The sequence below is a fragment of the Mastomys coucha genome, unplaced genomic scaffold (assembly GCF_008632895.1).
Source record: "Mastomys coucha isolate ucsf_1 unplaced genomic scaffold, UCSF_Mcou_1 pScaffold13, whole genome shotgun sequence".
NCBI classification, from domain to species: Eukaryota; Metazoa; Chordata; class Mammalia; order Rodentia; family Muridae; genus Mastomys; species Mastomys coucha.
In genome coordinates this window covers 25265052-25291070 of record NW_022196895.1, presented here as the reverse complement: position 1 = coordinate 25291070, position 26019 = coordinate 25265052, and the positions used below count along the sequence as shown (strand labels likewise).

The following is a 26019-nucleotide window of genomic DNA, read 5'->3' as shown; positions in this document are numbered from 1 at the left end:
GAATCTAGAAGGGGGTGAAGAAAGAGAGAGGAAGTGAAGGAGGGAACCATGAGGGAGGTGGAGAAAACATCTGAAGAAGAGAGTAGAATCAAGAAAGGACAAAAAGAAATCAAGCAAGATGGAAATCCTGTCTGGGAGAAACCCTGGCTAGCTGGAAGATTTAGAATGAAGTAGTAATTGCTCAGTATTTGGCTCAGGCAATTTTAATAAATCCTAGTCTCTCGGTGTGGTTATTGGAGAATTAACTGGTTGAGAAATACCACCACATATTGATTCACTGCATATACTTATGTTAAAATTAATTCATTTTACAAATGGTGCCTAATGTGGGGTGTCAGTTTATTGTGTTACCTATTATTCTGGTGGTTGCTACATTCCCTTGTTGCCTTTAAATATCTATTAAGGGTTTTCACCCCACTTTACATCATTTAGTTCTCCCCCAAAATACAGACAGAGACATGAAGTTTTATAATATGCTTAAAAGCACTACAGCTGGGCAGATATCAACCCTCTATGAGATTTTGTCTACTTTGTTATGGTGATCCTCAAAATATCATTTGCCTGGTCATGTTCTTCCTGGTCTTTCTTACTCCACCAGGCCAGCCTTCATGGCCATGTGCTCATGGTTCACACTACCCTATGGTGATCTCATTCTTCCTTCCTTCATGGTCCCTCCCTAATACACCAAAGATAGAAACTGAAGCTCCATCTACTTCTCTTCTCTCCAACTACAGTTAGCCTAATTTTTCTATTAACCAATCAGTGATAACTTATGGGGCAAGGTTTGCACAACAAAAGCTCTTTAAAGGCAACCAGATCTTGGGGGTCAGTATTTAACATTTGAATACACAGCAGCACCAGAACAAGCACCTACAAAGGAGGAGCTGGCATAATAATATTGTGTTCTCAAAAATGAAAAGAAGTAGTATTTTCAAAAATAGAGTTATATCTCTCCTATCTTGCATGTGATTTTGAGAGTTGGTAGGTAAAGTGTGGGCAATGATTGGCTGAGGTAAGCAATTTACTTGTCAGTATCCATAACTAAGCCAGTAACACTGTCAATGAAGAACTTGGTGAAAAAGATTGTCTTGAAAAAAAATCATATGACATTTTGGCCAAGAACCAGAGATAAGGGGAAAATATTAAATAAAAAAAAATGAATATCTAAAAAAGGCTTTCTTATATAATGAGATGAATTACAAGAGACACATTTGCAGGCTACATTTATAAATCACAGGTTTCTAATGCATAGTGACAGGAAAGCTTTTGTAATATAGCTAGACATTAACTACTGTTCCTTTACTTTCCTCTTGATTGGAGACATTATGTTTTGTGACATACCACACGGTCATATGTGTTTGACCAAGGATCTCCAGGTAGGCTCAGTTCTACAAGCGGATTCAATAAGTCAGTGCACCCTGCTGGGAACCTCTCAATGATACAATTAATACCTTGGTCCCTCTCCTCACATTTTTGAACATGAACCCAATTAGGAAACCTTTTTTCCTTAACACCGAAGGACCCAACTTGTTCTGCTGCCTGGATCCTGTCTATGTGCTCCTGGCAATTCTTTAACATGTTAACAGTACAAAAAATAGAATTCTCTCCTCTCAGAGGTGTTAGGAGAATTAATTAATGTTTATGAAGCACCTCAGATCCTTGGATGAGAAGGCCCTGAGGAATTCTCTCCTTTGAAGGTGGTATTATTACATCATCTAATCTGGAGGCAAAGAAAAGCTAAAAATAGGCCCTCAATACAGTAACCCCAATTTAACTCTGTGGGGCAGGTGTCTCTGTTCCTTCTCTCGGGAAATGTGCTTGTGAAGAAAGTGGGAGACGTTGACCCTGTCTAAATTTGTGGATTGTACAATTTTCTTTAACACATTTTCCTCTTACTGCTACTCCTATAATTTCACTGGTTCAGCTCTTATTTCTTCCATCAAACAGACATGAAGGACAAATTGTTCTTCATTTTGCTTCCAAAATTTCATACCAAAGAAATATTGTCAGTAAATACCCAATGTAAGTAGTTCCTAAGGTTTACACTAATCCCTTAGGACAAAGACTAGTCGCACAATACATATACTGAACATCTAAAGGCGTCTAATGGAGAATCTCCAAGTTAGGATGTTGAGTAATATTTTCATAGCCTTAGATTGTGCTTCCTAAAATCAAATAAGCTCTTATCACCAAAACTCCAATTAGATTAAGCCAGCAACTGAACGGAAAGAGAACTTACTTTTTCTTCTCTCCTTGTTCGATACTTCTTACAGTGTCGTAATTTCCTTCACATCAAGGTAAAGGTGTCTAATTTTGGTGAAGAACATTTTTTTTAATGATTATGCTTTGTGTGAAGGTGAATAACTTGAAGTAATTACAAAGAACAGTAGAAAACAATGTAGCATTTATAAGTTTTTCACCTCAGGGATCTCATGACACAATCTGTGTTTTCATCAGCAGTGCCTCATTTAATACTTCTACTGATTTGAGAAGTGGTTTTTGGTGTTATTAGCATTTTTCATATTAATAATTTGAGGTATGGAAGGGCAAAGGAACTTGTCAATAATACAGACTAAAAGGGGATAAAAGTGAGAATCCAGTCTATATTGTTTTACTCTAGGGTCTATTCATCTAAGTTATGTAATGTTCCAGGTCAAACCATTGAAATGCGGGAAACAACATATGCATGAGTACATAGCATGAGCTAAAGAGAAATGGGGCAGAGGGAGATAATAAAGACTTATTTAAATAAAAAAAGTGAAATGAAAGTGCATTGTTTTCTTTTAGTCAGTACAGTGAAAAAGTATTGGTTCAAACAAAGTAGGGGCTTTGTGTTTTGCCAAAGCATAGGCAAGTGGCCAGGGACTGACAGGTCAGGAAGACATAAACCTGTGTGAGATTGGGGGTCGAACCGGAGCTCTGAAATAAAAATGCCTCATGTTTTTTTTTTTTTTTTTAAAAAAGACAAGCAACAGTACTAACTGTAGGACCACAAAGAGAATGTTCACATCTACTCTCTATTTGGGCTTACTTCATCTCAGTCAGAAGTTTGGTGCTTGGATCTCCTTTTGAAGAACTAAGAGATAGTGTTAATGGGTGTCTGAATGAGTCTGATCATATCTCCAAATGTTATTCTGGTACCTGATTTGTCACCTTCTCACAAGGCTCCTACTTCCCTGGACAAAGATAAGGACACACATCTTTCTAGGTTTTTGATGTTAAGGGAGCTTAGGTTGATCACTACACTATTCTATCTCTATCAATCTCAAGATACCAAATTGTACATACCCACATAAGTAGCTGTCTTCAAAGTAGGTGGTGACAGAATCTTGTCATTTGTTTTAGATATGGTACTGAAGATGCCAACATGATTAACCATAAGCAATGCAGTCATGGTACTATTACTTCATTGTCAGGATAATAACTCTGAGGAAAGTATTCACCTATATCAAATAGCAACCAAGAATGTGAGAATTCATTTGAGAGATTACATTAAATATCTGATATATTAAGAAGTTACTTGTCTTCTTTTTTCACTTTTTATATTGGAAATTTTACATATTTACATTTCATATGTTATCCATTTTTCCTTCCAGAACACCCCTTTTCCATGGCCCCTTCCCATGCTTCTATGAAGATGCTCCTCCTCCCACCAACCCACTTCCACCTCGTCACCCTGGCATTCCCCTTCACTGGGGAATCAAGCCTTCATAGGATGAAGGACTTCTCCTCCTATTGATGCAAGACAATGCCATCCTCTGCTACATATGTGGCTGGAGCCATGGGTCCCCCCATGTGTACTCTTTGGTTGGTGGTTTAGTTCCTGGGAGTTCTGGGGGTTCTGGTTGGTTGATATTGTTCTTCTTCCTAAGAGGTTGCAAACCCCTTCAGCTCCTTCAGTCTTTTCTCTATCTCTTCCATTGAGGACCCCTTGCTAAGCCCAACTGTTGGCTGCAAACATCTGGCTCTGTATTTGTCAGGCTCTGGCAGCTATAACAAGCTCCTGTCAGCAATCACTTCTTGGCATCTTCAATAGTGTCTGGGTATGGTGTCTGTATATAGGATAGATCCCAGGTAGTGCAGTCCCTGGATTGCCTTTCCTTCAGTTTCTTTCCCACACTTTGTCTCTGTATTTCCTCCTATGAATATTTTGTTCCTCCTTCTAAGAAGGATTGAAACATCCACACTTTGGTCTTTGTTCCTCTTGAGTTTCTTGTGGTCTGTGAATTGCATCTTGGGTATTCCAAGCTTTTGGGTTAATATCCACTTATCAGTGAGTGTATACCATGTGTGCTTTTTTGTGACTGGGTTATCTCATCCAGGATGATACTTTCTGGTTCCATCCATTTTCCTAAGAATTTCATGAAGTCATTGTTTTTAATAGCTGAGTAGTACTCCATTGTGTAAATGTACCATACTTTCTGTATCCATTTCTCTGTTGAAGGACATCTGGGTTCTTTCCTGCTTCTGACTATTATAAATAAGGTTGCTAGGAACATAATGGAGCATGTGTCCTTGTTATATTTTGGAGTATCTTTGGGGTATATGCCCAGAAGTGCTATTGCTGGGTCCTCACGTAATACTATATCCAATTTTCTGAGGAAGCAATAGACTGATTTCCAGAGGGGTTGTACCAGCGTGCAATTCCCACCAACAATGGAGGAGTGTTCCTCTTTCTCCACACCCTTGTCAGTGTCCTTGTTGTTGCCTGAGTTTTTGATCATAGTCATTCTGACTGGTGTGAGGTGGAATCTCAGGGTTGTTTTGATTTACATTTCTCTGATGACTAAGGGGACTGAATATTTCTTTAGGTGCTTCTCGGCTATTCGATATTCCTTAGTTGAGAATTCTTTGTTTAGCTCTGTACCTCATTTTTTTAAATAGAATAGCAAACACCTTTATTACACGAGCCATGAAGGATGGTTTATTTCCCTTTCTGGGCTTTGATTTTCTGCAGATAGAATGCCATCTCCTTGCCTTTGAGCACGTAGCCATTTGCTGTCACACTGGCCTCATTTTGAGGCAATACAGGCAAGAAGCCTGCCCTGCTGAAACTGCTTCTCCAGGAGACTTCTGATTTTGGCATTCTTTTTCCTTTCATCTTATTTCTTTTGAATTTTCTTTGACAGTTTTTTTGTTTAAATTCTCTTCCTCTTCAGGAGTTAGCTTGGCCCTCTTCTTGTGGCCCAATGGTGTGCATAATGGGTGTCATACCACTGCTGATATTGTGTGCTGTTCATAAGTACATTGCAGTTCTTTACCAGGATCTTGGTGAGGACCATCTCATTATTGGATGCACTGTAGACAACATCAATGGTCTTTGTTTTGCGAGTACAACACTCATTGCTGCAGAAAAAGTTCCCCACATCCAATCTCAGGGCATGGTACTTCTTATTGTCTCCTTGAACTCAGACTGTGTTTATGTGGTGAGGACCAATCTTAGTATTGGCAGCAGGCCGTCCCAGCTCGCACTTCTGCTTCTTGTTGGTAGGGTGATCTCTTATCCCCTGTCTTGTGGTGCTTGTGCTAGTTGTTCCAAGAGTTGCCCAACGTTTGGCACTGTACTCCATTTTTAAGAGATTTGTTTGGTTCTCTGGAGTCTAGTTTCTTGAGTTCTTTGTATATATTGGTTATTAGCCCTCTGTCAGATGTAGGATTTGTATAGATCTTTCCCCAACCTGTTGCTTGCCATTTTGTCCTATTGACAGTGTCCTTTGTCTTACAGAAGCTTTGAAATTTTATGAGGTCCTGTTTGTCAATTGTTGACCTTACAGCATAAGTCATTGGTATTCTGTTGAGGAAAATTTCCACTGTGCCAATGTGTTCGAGGCTCTTCAGTGCTTTCTCTTCTATTAGTTTCAGTGTATCTTGTTTTAAGTAGAGGTCCTTGATCCACTTGTACTTGAATTTTGTACAGGAGATACAAAATTCAAGGAGATAGGAATGGATCGATATGCATTCTTCTACATGCTGACTGACAGTTGAGCCAGCACCATTTGTTGAAAATGTTGTCTTTTTTTTCCACTGGATATTTGGTTCTTTATAAACACTTTTTTAGTACATGGTGATTATATCTAGAAATGTATGTGTAAGGACCATTGTACACATGGATGGTAATAGCAACCTTCTCATGTTTATCAGGTTAGGACATTTAACCTCTGGCATGAATGAGACAGAGTTGATGGAGTTATCCATTCATTCCATTTTTGGATACAAAATCCAATGCAATCCTTGCCAATGAATAGGGCATCTCAGTCCTATACTGCTGTAAGATTAGATGGCCCATCATAAAGTACCAACAGCTCCAGGAAGGATGCCATGAATACGCATATGGCCCTCTCATTGTTCAGACATTTCTATGCCTGGGGACTGTATATCTATTATTTGTGCATGCAGAAAAATATAGAGTATTTTCTTACAATATTTGGTATATAATTATATCAGAAAATTGGACTTGATAATGTTAAGGTTGAGCTTCTTTGGTTGGATTAAGGACGCCTTCTGGCTTCAAGCTTCCAAACTATGAGAACATGTGTCCTGGACTGTAGGGCACAGTAGCTCAGTTTGGACTTTGAAACAACATATTAACAACACCTGTTGGATCACATGTCCTCATGCAAAGTAGAAAAGTATCCAATTATATCCCAAGCCCCATGAATTGAACATGTACTGTGGATTATCAGCACAACTACTGCACTGCTCCAGATAGATTACCAGTATTATAGTCTCTTATTCTGAAGAACAAAAGCAATGGCTTAAAGGTCCCATTCACTACACTTTTCATTTAATAGTAAGAATAAGAAAAATAAAACCATTGAAGTCTTGCTACTTCAATCAGCACAGTTAATATTTCAGATGTGTCAATTTCTGACAGTACATATTACTGCTTCAGAAGAAAATATGGAAACACATTCGCATGGACCTATCAAAGGGCTCTATCTGGAAGCTGAATTGTAGACACACCCCTCCTCTTGCTAGTCCTTCTCTTGTTCTTCTTTCTGATACCCTTCCCCATTACTCTCCTCCTTCTCTCTATCCCTTGTTCTCCCTATTCTCTCCCTCTTCCTCCATCTCTCCCCAGTGCTCCTCTTCCTTCTCTTCTCTTTCTTCCTTCTCTTCCCTCTCATATTTCTCTTATTCTGTGCTTTATCATTAATACATATTACTTCAACTTTTCTTACTAGACCAATGTGATAGTGATATTATTCATATAATACAATACTACAAAAGAAGAAAAGATGGCTTTGAGTTATTTTCCTTTTTTGTAAACTCCGTTTTTTATGTTTTTATCATTCGACTGCACTATAGCACTGTTCTTCCATTGTGAGAGTCCTCAACATATAGATACCGTGGGAACCTGCTGTTTTACTTACGTTTACTATTATTTTGAGCAAATATTACATACAAAGTAACTTGGGGGATAAGGGATTATTTGGCTTATAGTTCAATATCATTGTTCATCACTGAATAAAGTCAGAACATGAATTCAAAGAGGGTAGGCACCTCGAGGCAGGAGTTGATGTAGAGGCTATAAGGGATGCTGATCACTTGGCTGATCCTCATGTCTTGCTCAGTCTACTTTCTTAGAGAATATAGGACTAGGAGTCCAGGGATGGGCCTTCCCCTACCAATCACTAATTAAGAACATAATGAGCCCTATTTGTGTCTGAGCATTCCACAGACACTGTTATCTTTAGTCTGGATAAAAAGCTATGAATTTCTATGTCAACTGGAGGTAGGTTTTGGTCCGCTCTGATAAGGTCTGATGAGGCCTAAAAGTGGCAGTATTCTAAAATAAAGGCGTGTAACTTTGAGGGCAAATCATCCTTTTCCTTTTGTTTTGGTGAAAATTCTACCTGCAATGGGCTTAATGGTAATACTATAGATCTTTCCACTTATACCTAAATTACATGAAAAACAAACCTAAAAAATTTTAAAGTGAGTCATACAACATTAATTCTGAAGGAAGCCCAGGCAATATTTCATTCCGGCTTTTCCTTTTATAGACTGGCTGTGTGATTCCGCAGACCTCACACCAAAGAGGCGTTTCTGACAAAATGCAGAACAGATGCAAGCCTGCTCCTTGGGAGAGGCAGATTGCAGTGCAGCTGAGGAGCTATTTTCACGCCTCCCAGCCCTGCCTCCACCTGTTTATGCAGAAGCAGACCTGTGGATTTGTTCTCACCCAGTTCTGTGCCAGTGCATTCCCAGCATCCCCAGACAACTGCTTTCTCTTTCATGTTCTGCTCCTTTCCTCCTTGTATTTGCTTGACAGCTGCTCAGGATTGGCTGCTAGCGGAACATCACGAGGCTGTTGCTACAGGTGGCCTCCTTTTTGGGAGAAATGGTCAAGGAAAAAGATGTTCAAAGAATGAAGTATCTGTGATAACGGTGCCATAATTTTGATGAGATATAGACTTCTTGAGAAAGACTACTAGCCATTTGGTTCTCCCACCTCCTGCCATCTGCTCTGCGCACAAGGATAAAGCTTGCACCTGTGCCATCTATGCATCTAGGCATGGGTCCATTATCATAAACTAAAAACCAACAAAAGCCATACAATACATCTGAACTCTGTCTCATAAATAATGATGCTTGTGTGAGGTACTCAATAAAATAATCAAATGACTTGACAAGTTCATAGAATTATGGAATGATTCTAGTGTAAGCATGAACATCTCATAATTAGGAAAATAAATGGTAGGACACTTTGAAGTAAAAAAGCTTTCAGTCTCTGATGCTTTCTGGATGAGAAGAAATAGAGGTAACCAGGATCCTATTAAACCAGAAAGGGGTTAGGGGCTCAGTAACTGAGAGCGCTGATTGTACTTCTAGAGGACTCAGGTTCAGTGCCAGCCACCCACATGGTTGCTAACAATTATCTGTAACTCCAGTTACAAATCCAGCACTCTCTTCTGACCCTCTAAGCACTGCATGCACATATCTCACAGACATGCATGCAAGCAATATACACATGAAATAAAAGTAAATCCTAACAAAAAGAGACAGCCAAATCTACTAGGTCTTCTGTTTGTCTTCCCTAGCAAATGATACTTCAGCTGATTTCTGAGGGTGTGACAGTATCCTGTTTTTGAGCTTATCTTAGTGTGCTTGTTCCATTCCAGAGAGGCTTGGACAAACAAGGTGAACTTGCCTGAACAAATGTGCACCTTCACTCTTAGCAATTCTCTGGATGTGAGAAGGAGGAAGACACATCTGTGTTTCCTTCTTTCTACTTTAGTGGAGTTAGAGTATCTCAACAGACAACAACCACACAATAGCTTCTACATTCTAGTTAGTAGAATATAGAAGTGACTCTGCTCTATTCTCAAAATATTTTACCTGTATATGGTCAGACCCTGAGGATGAGAACATAAGTGGATGTTGAAGATGGAGGATGAGATATCTTATTAAAGATTTAATTTATCTGATGTTCCCGAACAAAGACCAAATGGATAAAACCTCTTGAAGACAAGAGCTCTACCAGCACCCAAGATTAATATTAAGAGCCACACTGATAATAATCTTTTACCTCTCTCTTTTATCAATGAACACCAATATAACATGAAGGCTTACGGTATTGCAATTTTGAAAGTACTGAGAACCAGTGTTTGCTACCTGTTACAGATGTGGATTTAGAACTTTGCTGTAGTCTCTAACATTATTGGCAGCTGCACAACAAAATAAAAATCTTTGTATTTTTGTGGCCATAGCTAAATCTTGAGAGTTTTAAGGAACAGCCTATTAAAGTAACAGCCTCTGAGGAAGATGTTGACTGTCTGGAACCACAGCAGCACCCGTTTTACTGAGGGAAACTAAGCAGCCCAGATAAGAGATCAGCACTTTTATTTCCTGTGGAGGCCAGTCATGATATAATTTAACCACTATATGTCATTAAAATGTTCAAGATCCCTCTTGGATTCAACTCTACTATAAGCTATAAGGCAATAATCAACAACATAATAAATATTGGTGGTTAAATTTCTATAAGAATTTATTCCACAGTAGAGGAAGCAGTTGATCAAGTGAAGAGACAATATACAGAATGAAAGAAAAATATTTGATACATTTGATATCCAGAATATTTGAAGCCCTCAAAAATATAATAAGACATCAACAATCCAGTCAGTTAAAAAAATAACAAGAACTAAACTGGTTTCAGTAAAGATGAAATACAAATAACCAGTGAGGGAGAGAAAACAAAATAAATAATTTTGAAATACAAATAGCCATCAAGGTTGTAAAAAACATGTTCAAACTTAGAATCCACCACTGTAACACAAATTATTTATTTATTCATTTTTATTTTTTATTAGATATTTTCTTTATTTACATTTCAAATGTTCTCCCTGTTCTTGGCTTCTCCTCCAAAAAACTCCCTATTCCCTCACCACTCCTTTCTACCTCCCCCTGCTCACCAACCTACCCTCTCCCAATTCCTGGGCCTGGCATTCTCCTACAATGAGGCATAGAGCATTCACACGACCAAGGACCTCTCCTCCCATTGATTACCAATTAGACCATCCTCTGCTACATATATAGCTGGGGCCATGAGTCCCACCATATGTACTCTTTGGTTGGTGGTTTAGTCCCTGGGAACTCTGAGGATACTAGTTAGTTCATATTATTGTTCCATCTAAGGGGCTGCAAACCCCTTCAGCTCCATGGGTCCTTTCTCTAGCTCCTTCATTGGGGACCCTGTACTCAGTCCAATGGATGGCTGTGAGCCTCTACTTCTGTATTAGTTAGGTACTGTCAAAGCCTCTGAGGAGACAGCTATATCAGGCTCCTGACAGCCAGAACTTGCTGGGATCCATTGTCAGGGTTTGGTGATTGAATATGGGAAGGATTCCCAGGTGGAGCAGTTTCTAGATTGTCCTTCCTTCTGTCTCTGCTCCATAGTTTGTCTCTCCAACTCATTCCGTGACTATTTTGTTCCCCCTTCTAAGAAGGATCGAAATATCCATACTTTGGTCTTCCTTCTTCTTGAGTTTCTTGTGGTTTGTGGATTGTATCTTGGGTATTCCGAGTTTCTGGGCTAATATCCACTTATCAGTGAGTTCATACTATGTGTGTTCTTTTTGATTGGGTTACCTCACTCAGGATGATATCCTCCAGGTCCATCCATTTCCCTAAGAATCCCATAAATTCATTTTTTTAATAGCTGAGTAGTACTCCATAGTATAAATATACCACATTTTCTGTATCCATTCCTCTGTTGAAGGACATCTGGGTTCTTTCCAGTTTCTGGCTATTATAAATAAGGCTGCTGTGAACATAATGGAACATGTGTCCTTAGTACATGTTGGAGCATCTTATGGGTATATTCCCAAGAGTGGTATTTCTGGATCCTAAGTTAGTACTATATCCAATTTTCTGATCAAGTGCCAAACTGATTTCCAGAGTGGTTATACCAGATTGAAATCTCACCAACAATGGAGGAGTGTTCCTCTTTCTCTACAACCTTGCATGCGCTGTCATCTGTGTTTTTGATTTTAGCCATTCTGACTGGTGTGAGGTAAGTCCTAGCCAGAGCAATTAGACAACAAAAGAGATCAAAGGAAAACAAGTTGGAAAAGAAGAAGTCAAATTATCAGTATTTGCAGATGATATGATAGCATACTTAAATGACTCCAAAAACTCCCCCAGAGAATTCCTAAACCTGATAAACAACTTCATCAAAGTAGCTGGATATAAAATTAACTCAAACAAATCAGTGGCCTTCCTCTACACAAAGGATAAACAGGCTGAGAAAGAAATTAGAGAAAGACCACCTTTCACAATAGTCACAAATAATATGAAATACCTTGTTGTGACTCTATGCAAGTGAAATATCTGTATGACAAGAACTTCAAGACTCTGAAGAAAAAAAAATGACGATCAAAGAAGATGGAAATATCTACCATGCTTGTAGATTGGCAGGATTAATATAGTAAAAATGGCTATCTTGTCAAAAAACAATCTTGAATTGTTTGCAGATTGAATGCAATCACCATCAAAATTCCAACTCAATTCTTCAGTGAGTTAGAAAGAGCAAATTTGCAAATTCACCAGGAATAACAAAAAATCTAGAATAGTGAAAACTATTCTCAACAATAAAAGAACCACTGGTGGAATCACCATCCCTTACCTCATACTGTACTACAGAGCAATTGTGATAAAAACTGCATGGTATTGGTACAGTGACAGGCAGGCAGATCAATGGAATAGAATTGAAGACCCAGAAATGAACCCACACACCTATGGTCACTTGATCTTTGACAAAGGAGATAAAACCATAAAGTGGAAAAAAGATAGCATTTTCAACAAATGGTGCTGGCTCAACTGTCAGTTAGCATGTAGAAGGAGGCAAATTGATTCATTCTTATCTCCTTGTCCAAAGCTCAGGTCCAAGTGGATCAAGGACCTTCACATAAATCCATATACACTGAAACTTAGAGAGGAGAAAGAGTGGGAAAGAGCCTCGAACATACGGGCACAGGGGAAATATTCCTGACAGAACACCAATGGTTTGTGCTGTAAGATCAAGAATTGACAAACAAGACCTCATAAAATTGCAAACTTCTGTAAGGCAAAGGACACTGTCAATAAGACAAAAAGGCAACCAATAGATTGGGAAAATATCTTAACCAATCCTACATCCAATAGAAGGCTAATATCCAATATATACAAAGAACTTAAGAAGTTAGACTCCAGAGAACCAAATAACCCTATTAAAAATGGGGTACAGAGCTAAATAAAGAATTCTCAACTGATGAATACCAAATGGCTGAGAAGCACCTTAAAAAGTGTACAACATCCTTAGTCATCAGAGAAAAGCAAATTAAAACAACCCTGAGATTCCACCTCATAACAGAAATTATTTAAAAATAGATAGTTGTGTGGATTATTATCAGCTAAAGCTTATTGTCCTCTGGTCTAGATTTCTTCCCCATGAGTTTAATCTAATTGAGCAAGCATGGAAGTCTGTGAAGAGACAATGAAAGGCAATTACATGGGGCAAGCATAATCCTGTGATATAATGTGGTAGAGGAACACCCAATTAGAAGTAGGAACACTGAAGAAGAAAGATTACATTATATACCAACCATTAGAGAGCATCATTGTGGAAGGCTGAAATGTTCTCTAAGATTTAACTTCTTCATACATTTTTCTACTATATAAAAAAAAAATCAAGTTTGATTTTGTGCTACCAACTAATGGAGCAGATCTACTTGTCTTTATAAGAGGAGGGAAGAGAAGGTTTATAGACATGTAAGCAAATCGAGGGCTTACAATTCAAGTTGCTAAAACACTCTCAAACATACATTCCCACAAAATTTGTGGAGCTGTTGTCTTCTTTCCTCCACATCCATTCTATACCAACTTGTATGAGTTTGATGACTGCATTGTTTAAGAAAAATACGTATTATTCCAGAAATATTTGGCTTCTGTTTCTATTACTGGCAAACGTGTAGTTCTTTTCAACCTAAAAAAAAAAAAAAAAAAAAAATCAGAGTTATAACTCCAAGCAAATATTGTGTCCAAGCACATTTATTTTTGATAAAAAATGAATATCAATTTAATTGCAAATGAGGTACTCTCCTAAGACTCCTGGCAAATTGCAGTCCTGGCCCTGAGTACAGAAAGTTTCTCTCTCTCTCTCTCTCTCTCTCTCTCTCTCTCTCTCTCTCTCTCTCTCTCTCTCTCTCTCTCTCTGTGTGTGTGTGTGTGTGTGTGCACGCGCGCTGGATTTTCCTGACCTGGTTTAGAAAATAATGATCTGAGTTTCACCTAGAAATGTTTTAAAGGCATCCCAGGCAGAAGGTTCTGTGAAGATGTACACAGAAATGAGAGGCTCAGAATCGCTGGAGTCTCTTACCTGAGCAGCCACATCTTTCAGAGATCTCTGCACAGGAAGATGACTTGGACATCCTTCTGATGAGAACGTGCTTCTTCCATGAGTAAACTACTTTCTTTCCTTTAATTTGATCAAGGTAGATCACTTAGGGCCAAAGTTAAAAAGCATTAGTGAAGAGATTAAAACATACCTTTTCCCCTTCTCCAGTTAACGTGACCAAAAAAGATTAGGGAAAAAAAAAAAAAAAGATTTTCAACTCTGGTGAGCCGACTCATTCTCGCTCTCCATGAACACTGAATTTATCATTTAAATGTTAAAAAGGGAAACCAGATGCTATAGTTATTAACTTTTGGAATCAACTCTAATCTTCCTATTAAATTCTTCCATCCAGGTACAGGCAATTATTTGCTTGATCTAAAGGTGCAGAAAATGCAGGCACACAGGGTTTCAGAGAGTCCAGTCTAATAAGACAGGTGGGTAACTAATAATCTGGAAAATTACCTGCAGATTGAGGATATTGGGAATGACTAATGGCCAAAACTAAGCGAGTAAATTAGTTGCAAAATGATACCATTTGCAGTAGTCGTACGAACGGGGGACAGAGAGGCACTGTGGCATGTGGCAACAAGCAAGCTATACTACATGTGGATGGGGCCCAGGCTCAGGAAAGCCTGCCATCCGCTCAGACCCCCATGCAGCTGCCTCATGCTTTTATTTATTTATTTTTGCTCCTTTCTGTGTCATCTGTGCCATGAGTGTAAGGCTTTATATTGCAGACCCTGGAGTATCCTGAGCTTTGTGAAGTCTAGAAACAGCCATAGTCAAGGTCAAAAGTATGTAATTAAAAACATCTGAATCTTTCAAACCAAAGATTCAGAACATCAAAATAAAAAATAATAAAATAAATAAAATAAATAAAATAAATAAAATAACCTTGTTTTGAGCATTAAGCAAATCAAAACTTAAGCTTGATTGCTACTTGGTAATATGTTGAGATGATTCTTTTAGCCAAGATTCCAAAGCTAACATGATACAGTCTTATGAAGGCAAAGTATCTGAAAACTGGCACTAATTTACAACTGATATTTTATTTTATGTACAAGGGTCTCTCTTTTATTTAAAGAACAGGAAATAAATTAGCTCTGTTTTTCCTATTCCCAAATGCCTTAAACTAAATGAGGGATTGGTGTTATTGATGCTCTGTTTAGATGAGAGCACATTTCAAAGACAGCTCTCCCCGAATGACACCTGTCTTTGCAAGCCTGCTTTCACACCTACATCAGTGAGTCCTTATGGAAAGCATGGATGGTGACCAATAAAATATCTACAAGAACTGTTCAACAAATTGCATAAATATAAGATGTACTCCACAGACACGACCATGTCCAATCTGGAGGATAATCGTGAAAGGTAGATGCCCACATCCCAAATACACATGTAATCAACCTGCTGAACTATATTTGTAAAGTATGTCACTGTGTAATCCATGCCTTCATGTCACACGGCAGATGACTTGAGCTCTTGTTCTGTACCTGTAATGAAGAAACAACAGTTTTACTCTATTCCTACCTCCTTTGGAACAAAATAGGTTCATGTCTTTCTCCGGATACATACAAAGTTGTTCATATATAAATCAAAGAACACAGTTAACTAGCTGGTTTAAGACTCTCCTGGATTTGCTAGGAAACTGTCTTCAGGTTTCTTTTCAAATGTGGCTGTTCAAGGGAAGTTTACCTTAGGTTCCTAGAGGTTTGCTAATCAAATATGCAATGCCATTAGAGATCTCATAGGACAAGCAGTAGGAAAAAAGAAGGTATAAATCCTTCTATTCCCTTTCCAGTGACTGACAACAGACATGGCCTCTTGTATAAATTTATCTCTTAGATTTTATCCTTGTAAATGAATGTTGAAGCCATACGTATTGAAGTTTGAAAGTATCAGAACATCTGAGGTTTGTCTCCTCCAACTGACTTCAGGACAACTTGGTTATTTGGGCTACTTAAACACTATGATGAGTACTCCTTTTATGAAGATAAATTGTAACTTAATTATCAGTTACCAGTTAGAATATGATGTTTTCAGAATGTGCCTGCAAGCCCCTTCCTTGCTCATTATAATGTCAAATATTTTCATTTCGAATGTGTGTATTATAATGGGCAAATGGCAACCAATACACATTTGCTTTTTAAAATGCTTTTAATTTATGAGATGACTTTGATGTCATATGACTCATAAAGTTTTTCACGTGCAATGTTGAATTCATAATCTCTGTTGTCTATCATTCTTGGTGACATGTGAATCCCAATAAATTGTCAACACTTCTGTCCCATTTATAATATTTTCCCAGTCTCTGTTTCTATTGCTATTTACTCATGTTTCAATACAATTTATCAGTGTTCTCTCATCATTCTTTGTGCATTATAAATATATAAAAAATATACAAAGATGTAATTTTTTCTAAAACTTACTCAAAACAGTATGATGTCTAACTCACACACAGCACCAAGATCTGATGACATGGCTCAACAAGTAAAACTTCTTAGTGCCAATCCTGATAACCTGAGATTTGTCCCACAGTGGAAGGGGAGAACTGAGCCTTGAAATTGTCCACTAACTGAGTACCATGTATGTCTGTGCATGTACATGCATGCATGTATGCACACACACACACACACACACACACACACAAAGACACACATGAGTAAATAAAATTCTATACTCCTTAATACCAATATGAACTCTATTTTCTATAGAATGGAGTTTGAATTTATATCAAATTCCTCAAAGTGATGGAATCAGTAATTTAGGAATTTATTCTTTAATTATTTTTCTCCATGTCATCTCTCTGAGATGAAAGTGATTTTATTGAAGTATGCATATATTCATGTTATATATATATATATATATATATACATACATACATATATATGATATAGATATAGATTCACACACACTCTTTCTCTAGTCAACAAAACATTTAGTAGGTGGGTATATTTTATAGTTTCTCTGGATATATTGACTGTCACTTATTCACATCCAACACAATACTAATTGGTCATCAACTCTGTGTGAGTGAATCCTTTTTCTAGTTTAGTAAGTCAGATGAGGAGGAAGTCAGACATAGAGGAAGCAGTCAGGTATGTGAAGTCCTCTGTTCTCCTGACTAGTAAATAGTAAAACTGAATGACATTCAGCAAAATAAAATCTGTTGTAGTAACTCGCCCTAAATATGGGACACTAGGGCCTTAGGGTTTTACTGTTGTGAAGAGATACTTTGACCACAGCAATGGAAATGATTAAACTGGGACTGGCTTAAAGTTTCAGAAGTTTAGTCCATTATCACCATGGGAGGGAAAATGGTAGCATGCAAGCAGACATGGTGCTTGAGAAGGAAGTTAGAGTTCTACATCTGGGTCAGTAGGCACCAAGAAGTGAATGAATCATATTTCCTCCAACAATACCATACGTCTAATAGTGCTATTTTTGTTGAACCTATGGGGGCCATTTTTATTCAAACCACCCGGCAGAAGTATTTCCAATGTTTTAGGATTTTACACTTTTAACTTAGCTTCTTGAGAAAATATTTTAGTAGTACAGACCGACAGTTTATACACTGAAAGACAATCAGTTAAAGCTACAAAAGTAAACTGTTTTGGTAGTCATGAAGAATTTGAATTTCTTATGTTAAACAGGAAATACTAGTTCAATGAGAAGGAATCTAGCAAGATGAAGCAAGGGCCCTGTAAAGAGAGTTGCTATCCATGGAGGTGCCCCTAAGGAGAGGCTGTAGACATGTCTTTCAGTGGAGCCAGAGGTTTGTAAGGAGTTTTCCAATGTTTAGTTTTATTTATTCGCATTTCTATCTTCAGGTCTTTGTCTATGAACTATGTATTAAATGGGATTTCTTCTTTTGACTGTTGCTGTAGGAAAAGCTGTCATCATTTCACATAATAACCATTTCACTGATTCACATATATCACCATCACAGCACATATCACATATGACCACCACACGACATGGAACACGCCATTTCATGAAACCACCAAAAACAGCCACAACGGGAGATGGAAAGATTGTTCACTCATATAATGAGGGTCTTTGAGGAAGGTTGCATAGCTCCCTGATGAATTTGGGAAAAGACTGAGATACCAAGGAAACAATTCTGGCTTAGAGAATGCAGCCAATATGAATGGCTTGACTGACTGGCAGCTGTAGCCTGCACTGAACTGGAGAGCCAGCTTCTCATATCTAACTATTTAGTCAGGAAAGAGGTAGAATGGGAAGTGGAGAGGGAATAAGACCTGTCAGCAGGTTAAGATCAAAAAGTGAAATCAGATTCATTTAATATACATTTGTATTGAATTTCCCCTTGAGATGGGGCTTTTATTATATAGCCCAGGATGTTATGAAACTACCAAGCTCCTATGGCTTCTGCCTCTTGAGTATTTGGATTGCAATCGTGTGCCAAAAAGCCCAGGTAGAAACTCTCTATCCAATGTCAGCAAATATCAAAAATGAGGAAGTAGTGATGAAAGGAGTCAGGTCAATGTTTGAAAGCATTTTTACTTACATTGTATTAAGTAACTGGTGTACAGCATTTATGGAAAGTGCACATAAACTTGAAATCAAGCTTATGTCTTTTTAGGAAAATGTCTACAGACACAACAGACATTTAGTGTCTGTACCCACATGGCTCTGGTCCCACCGGGTCCTCCTCACTCCATCTGTCTGTCACTTGCTGCTGGAGAAACACACACCTGTGTTTGTTTCCTACCAGGAAAATATCATCTGTCATACAAGGCTGTGTGCACTCCAAGTCTCAGATATTCCAAATCTACTCAGCACAGGAAAATATGGAGTTTTCATTCTAAGCCAGTAAGGAAGCACCAGGTGGCTTGAGCTTGCAGAGGTGAATGAAGAGCCAGAAAAGCCATTTGAAGTAGGTCTTGGGGATTACTACATGAAAAGCATCTACCTTCTGCTCTGCAGAGGGACATTGTCCCCTTTCAAACTGTGATGAGATGCTGTGCTTGTAGCATTAAACACCCACGCATTGAATTGAGGTACAATTGTGGTTTTATTTCATAAACATTTATTTAAAATTTTGCATAAACTTAGAACTTCAAGCACAAAGTATATTTATCAGAAAGTTTCCATCTCACCAACATCCAGGTTTTCCTGATACAAATACTCAGAATTACTATAGCTAGTTTTCAAAATTAGAAATGCAATATTGTCATCAGTGTTGACTGTCAAATTTTCTCAGTTCTTTCTTGAATCTCAGAACCTAGCTTAGAAAACAAAGCATTTTCTCACCCAGCCTTTTTAGTGAGCTCTGATATGTAGCAAACCTCAAGGCTTTTCAGTCTTTTAGGATTGTCACAGTTTGTGAGTATTGTTCAGATGACTTGAGATTTTCATGAGTTTGAGACTGGCTAGTATATTCCTTGTTCTTAGACAAGTTATGTATTCAGGAATAGTTGAATACAAACCACGATTCTTATAAACTTTAAAGGAAGACTAGTTCTTATTGTACTTTAGTTTTGAATTTATGATTTTTTTTAATTTATGTTTTTAAATGGCCAATTTCTGGCTGGATTATATGAAAAATCCATGGTATGTAAATATATATCTTATTACCTTGTGTACCCTGCTCTAGAGCTTAATCACTTATTAACTGTTGTGTGGTATTTCCTCTGATGCTAAACCTTTCTATATTGGAATGAAGTTTATTAAGACTTGGAAGGTTAAATGAGAGGTGAAATAGTATATTCAAAAGGGAGAGAAAACATTCCAGTCTGCAGAGGAGCTCATTAAGTTCAGGAAGTAAACAAGTCAATGGCTTCAGGAAGACCATATTCACTAGGCTTTTTAATTACCAAGTACATGTATGTGTGCACATATGTATGCATATATATGTCTGTACATATGTATATATATACAAACATGTATATATATGTATATATACACATATATACGCTGTATGTGCATGTGCCTATGGTTATATGTGTATGCATGTATGTATGTATGTGTGTATGTATGTCTACAGTAAGATTGCTGTACTTAGCTGCTCAAAGGAAGTAAAGACCAATAAAATTACCTAGAAAAGACTCAGAGAATAGGACTCTTTACAAAAGACACTCTCCAACCTGATGAGCTGCCTTCATATTGTGCAGTGTGCCCTGGTTCTTTGCTTTCATGAGCTGTCATGCTTCAGAGAGTGGGCTTTGGTGTTCTAGCTATTTTAGATTCTTTCTTTTTTCTGTAAGTAATTATCCACCCATATTCCCACAAGGAACTTGTGGCTTCAAAGAAAATGGCTCTCATAGGCACATACAAAATAGGGTGGCCTCTTGGAATAAATGTGGCATTGTTGGAGAAAGTATGTCCCTGGGGTTGGGCCTTGAGGTCATAGATGCTCAAGCCAGTTCCAATGTGGCATCTTTTTCCTGTTGCCTGTTGATCTGGATGTAGAACTCTCAGCTCCTTCTCTAGCACCATGACTGTCTGTACACTACCTTTCTTCTTGCCATGACGACAATGGACTGAACCTCTCAAACTGTAAGCCATCCCCAATTTGATGTTTTCCTTATAAGAGCTGTTGTGGTCATGGTGTCTCTTCACAGCAACAGGAGCCCTAATTTAAAAAGAACTCCAACAACATGCATTTGTTTGCCAAGTTGCATTTCACTGTTATCTTAATTTTGGCTTCATTGATTCCCCTATCTAGAATGAATAGTAATTTGTTCAAGTTTCCAGGAAATAGTTCAAGACAATAATAATGAACTTTCTCATAGAATGACTTTGCTTTCATTATTACTGACTAAATAAAATAATAAAACCAATGTCTCATGTTTGCAATGCAATCACTCAGGAGTCAGAAACAAGAGAATTGGTGTAAGAGTGAAACCACCCTAGTAGACAAAGCAAGTTCTGCTCCAGCTAGGGATACCCGGGAAGACTGCATAAATACTTTCATAAAAAGTGAAGAGTTCCTTGTAATGGTCCCATTTTAAGTCATATCAACAGAAAAACAAAGCCCAAAGCATGCAGCTGGCAATTCCTCCAATCAGCATACAGAGATGGTTTTGAGTGGCGTTTAAGTTTATGACACATGTGATGGTTATCCTGCTGAGTTGGGGTTCAGCATTGATACTTTAACTGAAGCACACAGCTGAACTTATGTGCTTTCTATTGATACGTGGTCTATCTCCTTCTCAAATGCCAGTGGGTTTTGTTGTTGTTGTTGTTGTTGTTTGTTTTTTGTTTTGTTTTGTTTTTGAGAAATGGGTTGTTCTGCTTAACAGAAACTAAGATTCAGAAGTACTTATCTTCTGAATAATTTTTAAAGTCATGGAAGCTAGGATGTCACCCATGATGAAACGCTTCTCAGATCCACTCAGGAAAACCATATTTCCTAATGTAACATTTTGTTAGAACCTCAAGACTTTTAATAGTCTTCAAAGAGTGGATGTTCATAACTTAGTGCCTTTGAAATTCTATTGAGTTGTACATTGTATTAGTTACTATTCTTAATGCTGTGACAAAACACCTAGGAAAGCAAATTAAAGAAGTAAGATTTCATTTTGCCTTACAGTTTAACGATACAGTCTTTCATGGAAAAGGCAACATAAGCCAGAGTTGATCACATTATGTCCACAGTCAAAGAAAAAAAAATAGAGATAAAAGTCTGTGATCAACGCTCAGCCTCCTTTCTACACTTTATTTCATCAGGAATCTCAATCCATTGTATTGTGTCACCCATATTCAATCCAATCTCTGATCTTTCTCACAGACATACCAATTCTCAATGACACTAGATTCTGTAAAGTTAGGAATAGATACCAACTCTAACAAGCATTATGGTCACTGGATCTATATGTTTCATATAGATCCAGTGCTAAGATAAGTATCTTTGTTGTCTTGGTTGGTGTATATTTGTGTCTTCAGTGCTGCCATTTTAATTTGAAGTCCACTAATTTTTCCTCACAGCTGGACTTCTCTACAAGAATCAATTCTTAATGTCTCTACAAAAACTGGAAGGCTAAGCCAAAAGCTTTCTCACTAAAAATGAACAAAGAAAGAATGCACATTTCTTGTAACACTTACTATAATTCTGCAAAGTTCCATAACCTTTCCGGGCATCAGTGAAATTATTAGTTTTATTCTCAGCTGTCATATGTCATGCTACTTCTAATTGAAATAAAGGTATCCAGAATAACACAATCAGTTAAGAATCTTGCCAAGAACTTCATTTTGATAATTTAGAGTAGGATTTGGAACTGATGAGTTCAGGACCCAGATATCCCTTGAGTCCTTAATCTTTGGTTATATTTTGTTTTGGACAATACCTGATGAGAGTGGAATTTCAAGATAATGGCTCCCAGCAAAAGTGCTAATCAAATGCTATGTTCTCAGCGAAGTGATTTGAGATAGGGGCTACCCATCACTGAAAATGAGCCACAAGGAGTATCTTAATTTGAAGGAAAGTAAAGGCTGATATTTTTAAAATAAATTCATGATATTGAATAAAATGTACCATAACTCTCAGGTTTAAATAACTTTACTTCATTAGAGAAATGTAGAAAGTGGGGTCACAGCTAAGAAAGAAATGAAGGAATTAACATCTTTGGATCTGATGCTGCTTAGAAGTAGTCTATAAAAATTGAAAGGCATAAAGGTCATCCTGAATCATGTCAGAGACCCACTTTAAACTAGTTGTTTTGAGTCAAATTGAGGTCTTCAACTTGAGATCACCAGCCTTCAAAATTCCCAACACAGTCCATTAGAAGATGAAAAAATAATCTATTAAAATGGGTAAATTCATTTTCTAATGTGTTCTTATCAAACTCATATCTTAGCAATATACATACAACATAATAGACAGCTTGTCACTAAGGAAATATACATACAATTATAGGTGTGTACTTGGCCTTTTTGTTGTTTGTTTTTAAAATGAGGCATGTGAGGACAGGTCAGAAGGCCCTCTTGTAATTTGTGGTAGTACATGATTGTTTTTCATAACTAGAAGAATAGACTAAACATTTCATATATGTTCATGTTTTCTTCATCTGTGGATTTCTAATCAATGACTGAAATGCCCCAAATTTTTATACCTCTGTGGCTTTTGATTGCATTGCTTCTAGGACTGAATTATTTATGCTTACTAGACTGTGAAAGCGCCGTTTTCATTGTTTATTGCCTTGGTCCAAGATAAAAGACAGAATAATGTTTTTTTTTCTCCATTTTTTAATGTTATGACTTGATTTGAAACTTTGGATTGCCCATGTGAAGTTTTCTGCTGTTGTTTTTATGAGCAGTGCCCTTGCGGTGTAGCCTAGGCTTACTTCAGTTTTTTCTGTGGCTCAAACTGGACTTAAACTTTTAATCCCCATGTCATTACCACTGGAGTGCTAAAATTACTAGCATGTGCTCCTGGATATAGCTTAGAACATCCATGGAAATTTTTATGAATTGTTATTGTAAATAGTTTAGAGACTGAGAATATAGTTCATTGATTTATGCAACACAACTATGAAGAACAAACGTTGAATTCCCCAGAACTCAATTAATTCAGGTATTTGTGGCACTCTACCTAAAAACTCAGGTTTCAGAACACAGACATGTAGGATTTCTCAGAACAAGCTAGACTAAACTAATCTGTGAATTCTGGGTATTATTGAGAGACCCTGCCTCATGGAATAACTGAAAAATATACCCAGTGTCAGATTCAGGATTCCAGATGCATCCACACATGTATGCCTACATACATGCAAACACAAATATGTGCACTCAAACTGTGCAAAGACACATGCAGAACAATAGTTTAAACTACATAGCCATTATATTAGCAAATATTTTTATGTTTAATCTTCAGTGATTACTCTAGTTTTAATATTCTTCTAAAAGTATATTTTGCAGTTTTTCTTTGATATTGCATTGGCTTGATAATGCATGTCTGTATTTTCATTAGTTATTACATCATTTATTTATATATTCAATAATTTAATAAGCATTTGTGGCGTCTTTTGTAAAATATCTAGTGTATGATAAAATGTAAATATTGACATAATAACATAAACTAAAAAGGCAAAGCATGGTTTTTACCTCATCAATAGAAGGTTCATGAAGCAGAAGCATTCAGTTGATATACTGATTGAATTTTAAAAACAAGGAATATTTTCCTTTAAGCATACTTAAGACAATTGACAATGCTTAAAATCATGACATATGATGCTTGTGAAGATGATGTTGGCGCAACATGCATCTGCTTCCACTGGGAACTTTGGAGCGTCTGGCAATTTCTGAGAACTTCACTTGAGTCTATCCAGTTGATGCTAACAATAACCCTAAGAGTACAGTTTCATACCATTTTCTGTGCACATCAAATAAAGAGGTTAAAAACAAGAAAGTAATAATTTCCTCACAGCGAAACAGAGATCAAACAGTGAGACTCCATTCTACTACCAACCTGTAGTGTTTAGTGTGCTTTTGTTTTGTCAAAGTGACACAATCCAGGATTATCTGAGAATGAGTAGTCTCAGCTGAGCAAATACTTCCATCACACTGGCCTGTAGGCAGCCTATAGGGTATTCTCTAGATTAATGATTGAGGTGGGAGATCCAACCACTGTGGGTGGTACCACAGAGAGGTAGTCCCGGAATAAACAACAACAACAACAACAACAACAACAAAAATGACAAAACCAGGCTGAGCAAGCCATGAGGAACATACTAGTAAGCAATGATTTTCCTCCATAACTTCTGCATAAGTTTCTGCCTCTTATGTTCCAGACCTGACTAACCCTCAGAGATGGAGTGTGACCTGGGAGTTGTGAGATACAATAAACCTTCTCTTTCCCCAGCTGCATTTAGCTTTTAAATGATGTCTAACATATCAGTAGGAAGGAAATGGTAATATTACCTGAATAAGTTATTCCGATAACTCTACCAGCAAAAAGAACTAAAAGTTGTTCAGGACAACATTTGCAAGGTTTATGTAGTAAAGAGTGTGAACTATCTGATTAAAGTTTAAGTGTATTATATAGGAACTGAAATATAGATAAAATATGAGAAAAGACCTGGAAGGGATTTTCTTAACTAAGGTTACTATGGTTGTAATGAAATATGACCAAAGCAACTTAAGGAAGAAAGACTATTAGGCTTCCACTTCCATAGCACTGTTCATAATCAAAGGAAGTCAGAACAAGATCTCCAACAATAGGGTAAACTGGAGCTAGAAGCAGATGTAGAGGCCATGGTGGAGTGCCACTTGCTGGTTTCCTTTGCCTTCTGTCTTATAGAATCAAAGATCACTTGCAGCACCAGCCACAATGGACTTGGCCCTTCCACATCAATCACTAATTAAGAAAATACCTTACAGACTTGCCTATAGCCTGATCTTATGGAGGCATTTTGTCAATTAAGGCTTCATCCTTTCCAGTAACTATAGATGGTGTGCTGTTGACATAAATCCAAGGAGCCCAGGGATGGTTGAAATAACTAGCTTGCTCACCTTTACTTCACATTAAGGATGTGAATTAAGGATCTCAGTATATTAACTTTAGCTGCTAACAATTGAATTGAGAATGTGACTTATGGTACATGAATCTATACAATGGAAGAGAGTCTGTGTTAAAATATATTTCAAATTCCAGTATTTAGCAATGCATTTGCAGACTGTAGCAGTAGCAATGAGCAGGTACTAACCAGGCCACTGAAATTGTTTTGGGAACAGACTTTGATGACCTGAGCTTAGTTGGTGATGATGAAGAGAAAAACAATATGATTAATTTGCACATTTTATAGAACATAAAATTCAAGACATCGGTGAGGCATTGGGTAGGTAAGGTAAGAAATATGAATATATTGAAATGTATACAGTATGTCCTTTCTGGGTAATTAAGTATAATTTTCCATTGCCAAACTAAAAGAAAACTGGAAGCATAATAAGTAGAGAACAACAGAGAGTGAAACAAGAAGTGGTTTTAGACAAAGTTGTGAAAAATGTACCTTATAGGATAGAAGTAGAGAGAAATTAATTAGGGGACCAAAAGCAATAGCCATGAATGCTAAAGAGAGAAAAATAGAAAAGGAAAGAGAAAGAAAGAAAGAAGGAAAGAAAGAAAGAAAGAAAGAGAGAAATAAAGGAAGGAAAGAAGGAAAGAGGGAGAGAGAGAG

General features: G+C 37.4%; 1 pseudogene; it reads right to left on the bottom strand.

Annotated features, from left to right (window-relative positions):
- Nucleotides 1–4924: 4924 nt before the first annotated feature.
- Nucleotides 4925–26019, bottom strand: part of LOC116087806 — a 37248-nt pseudogene continuing 16153 nt past the window's right edge.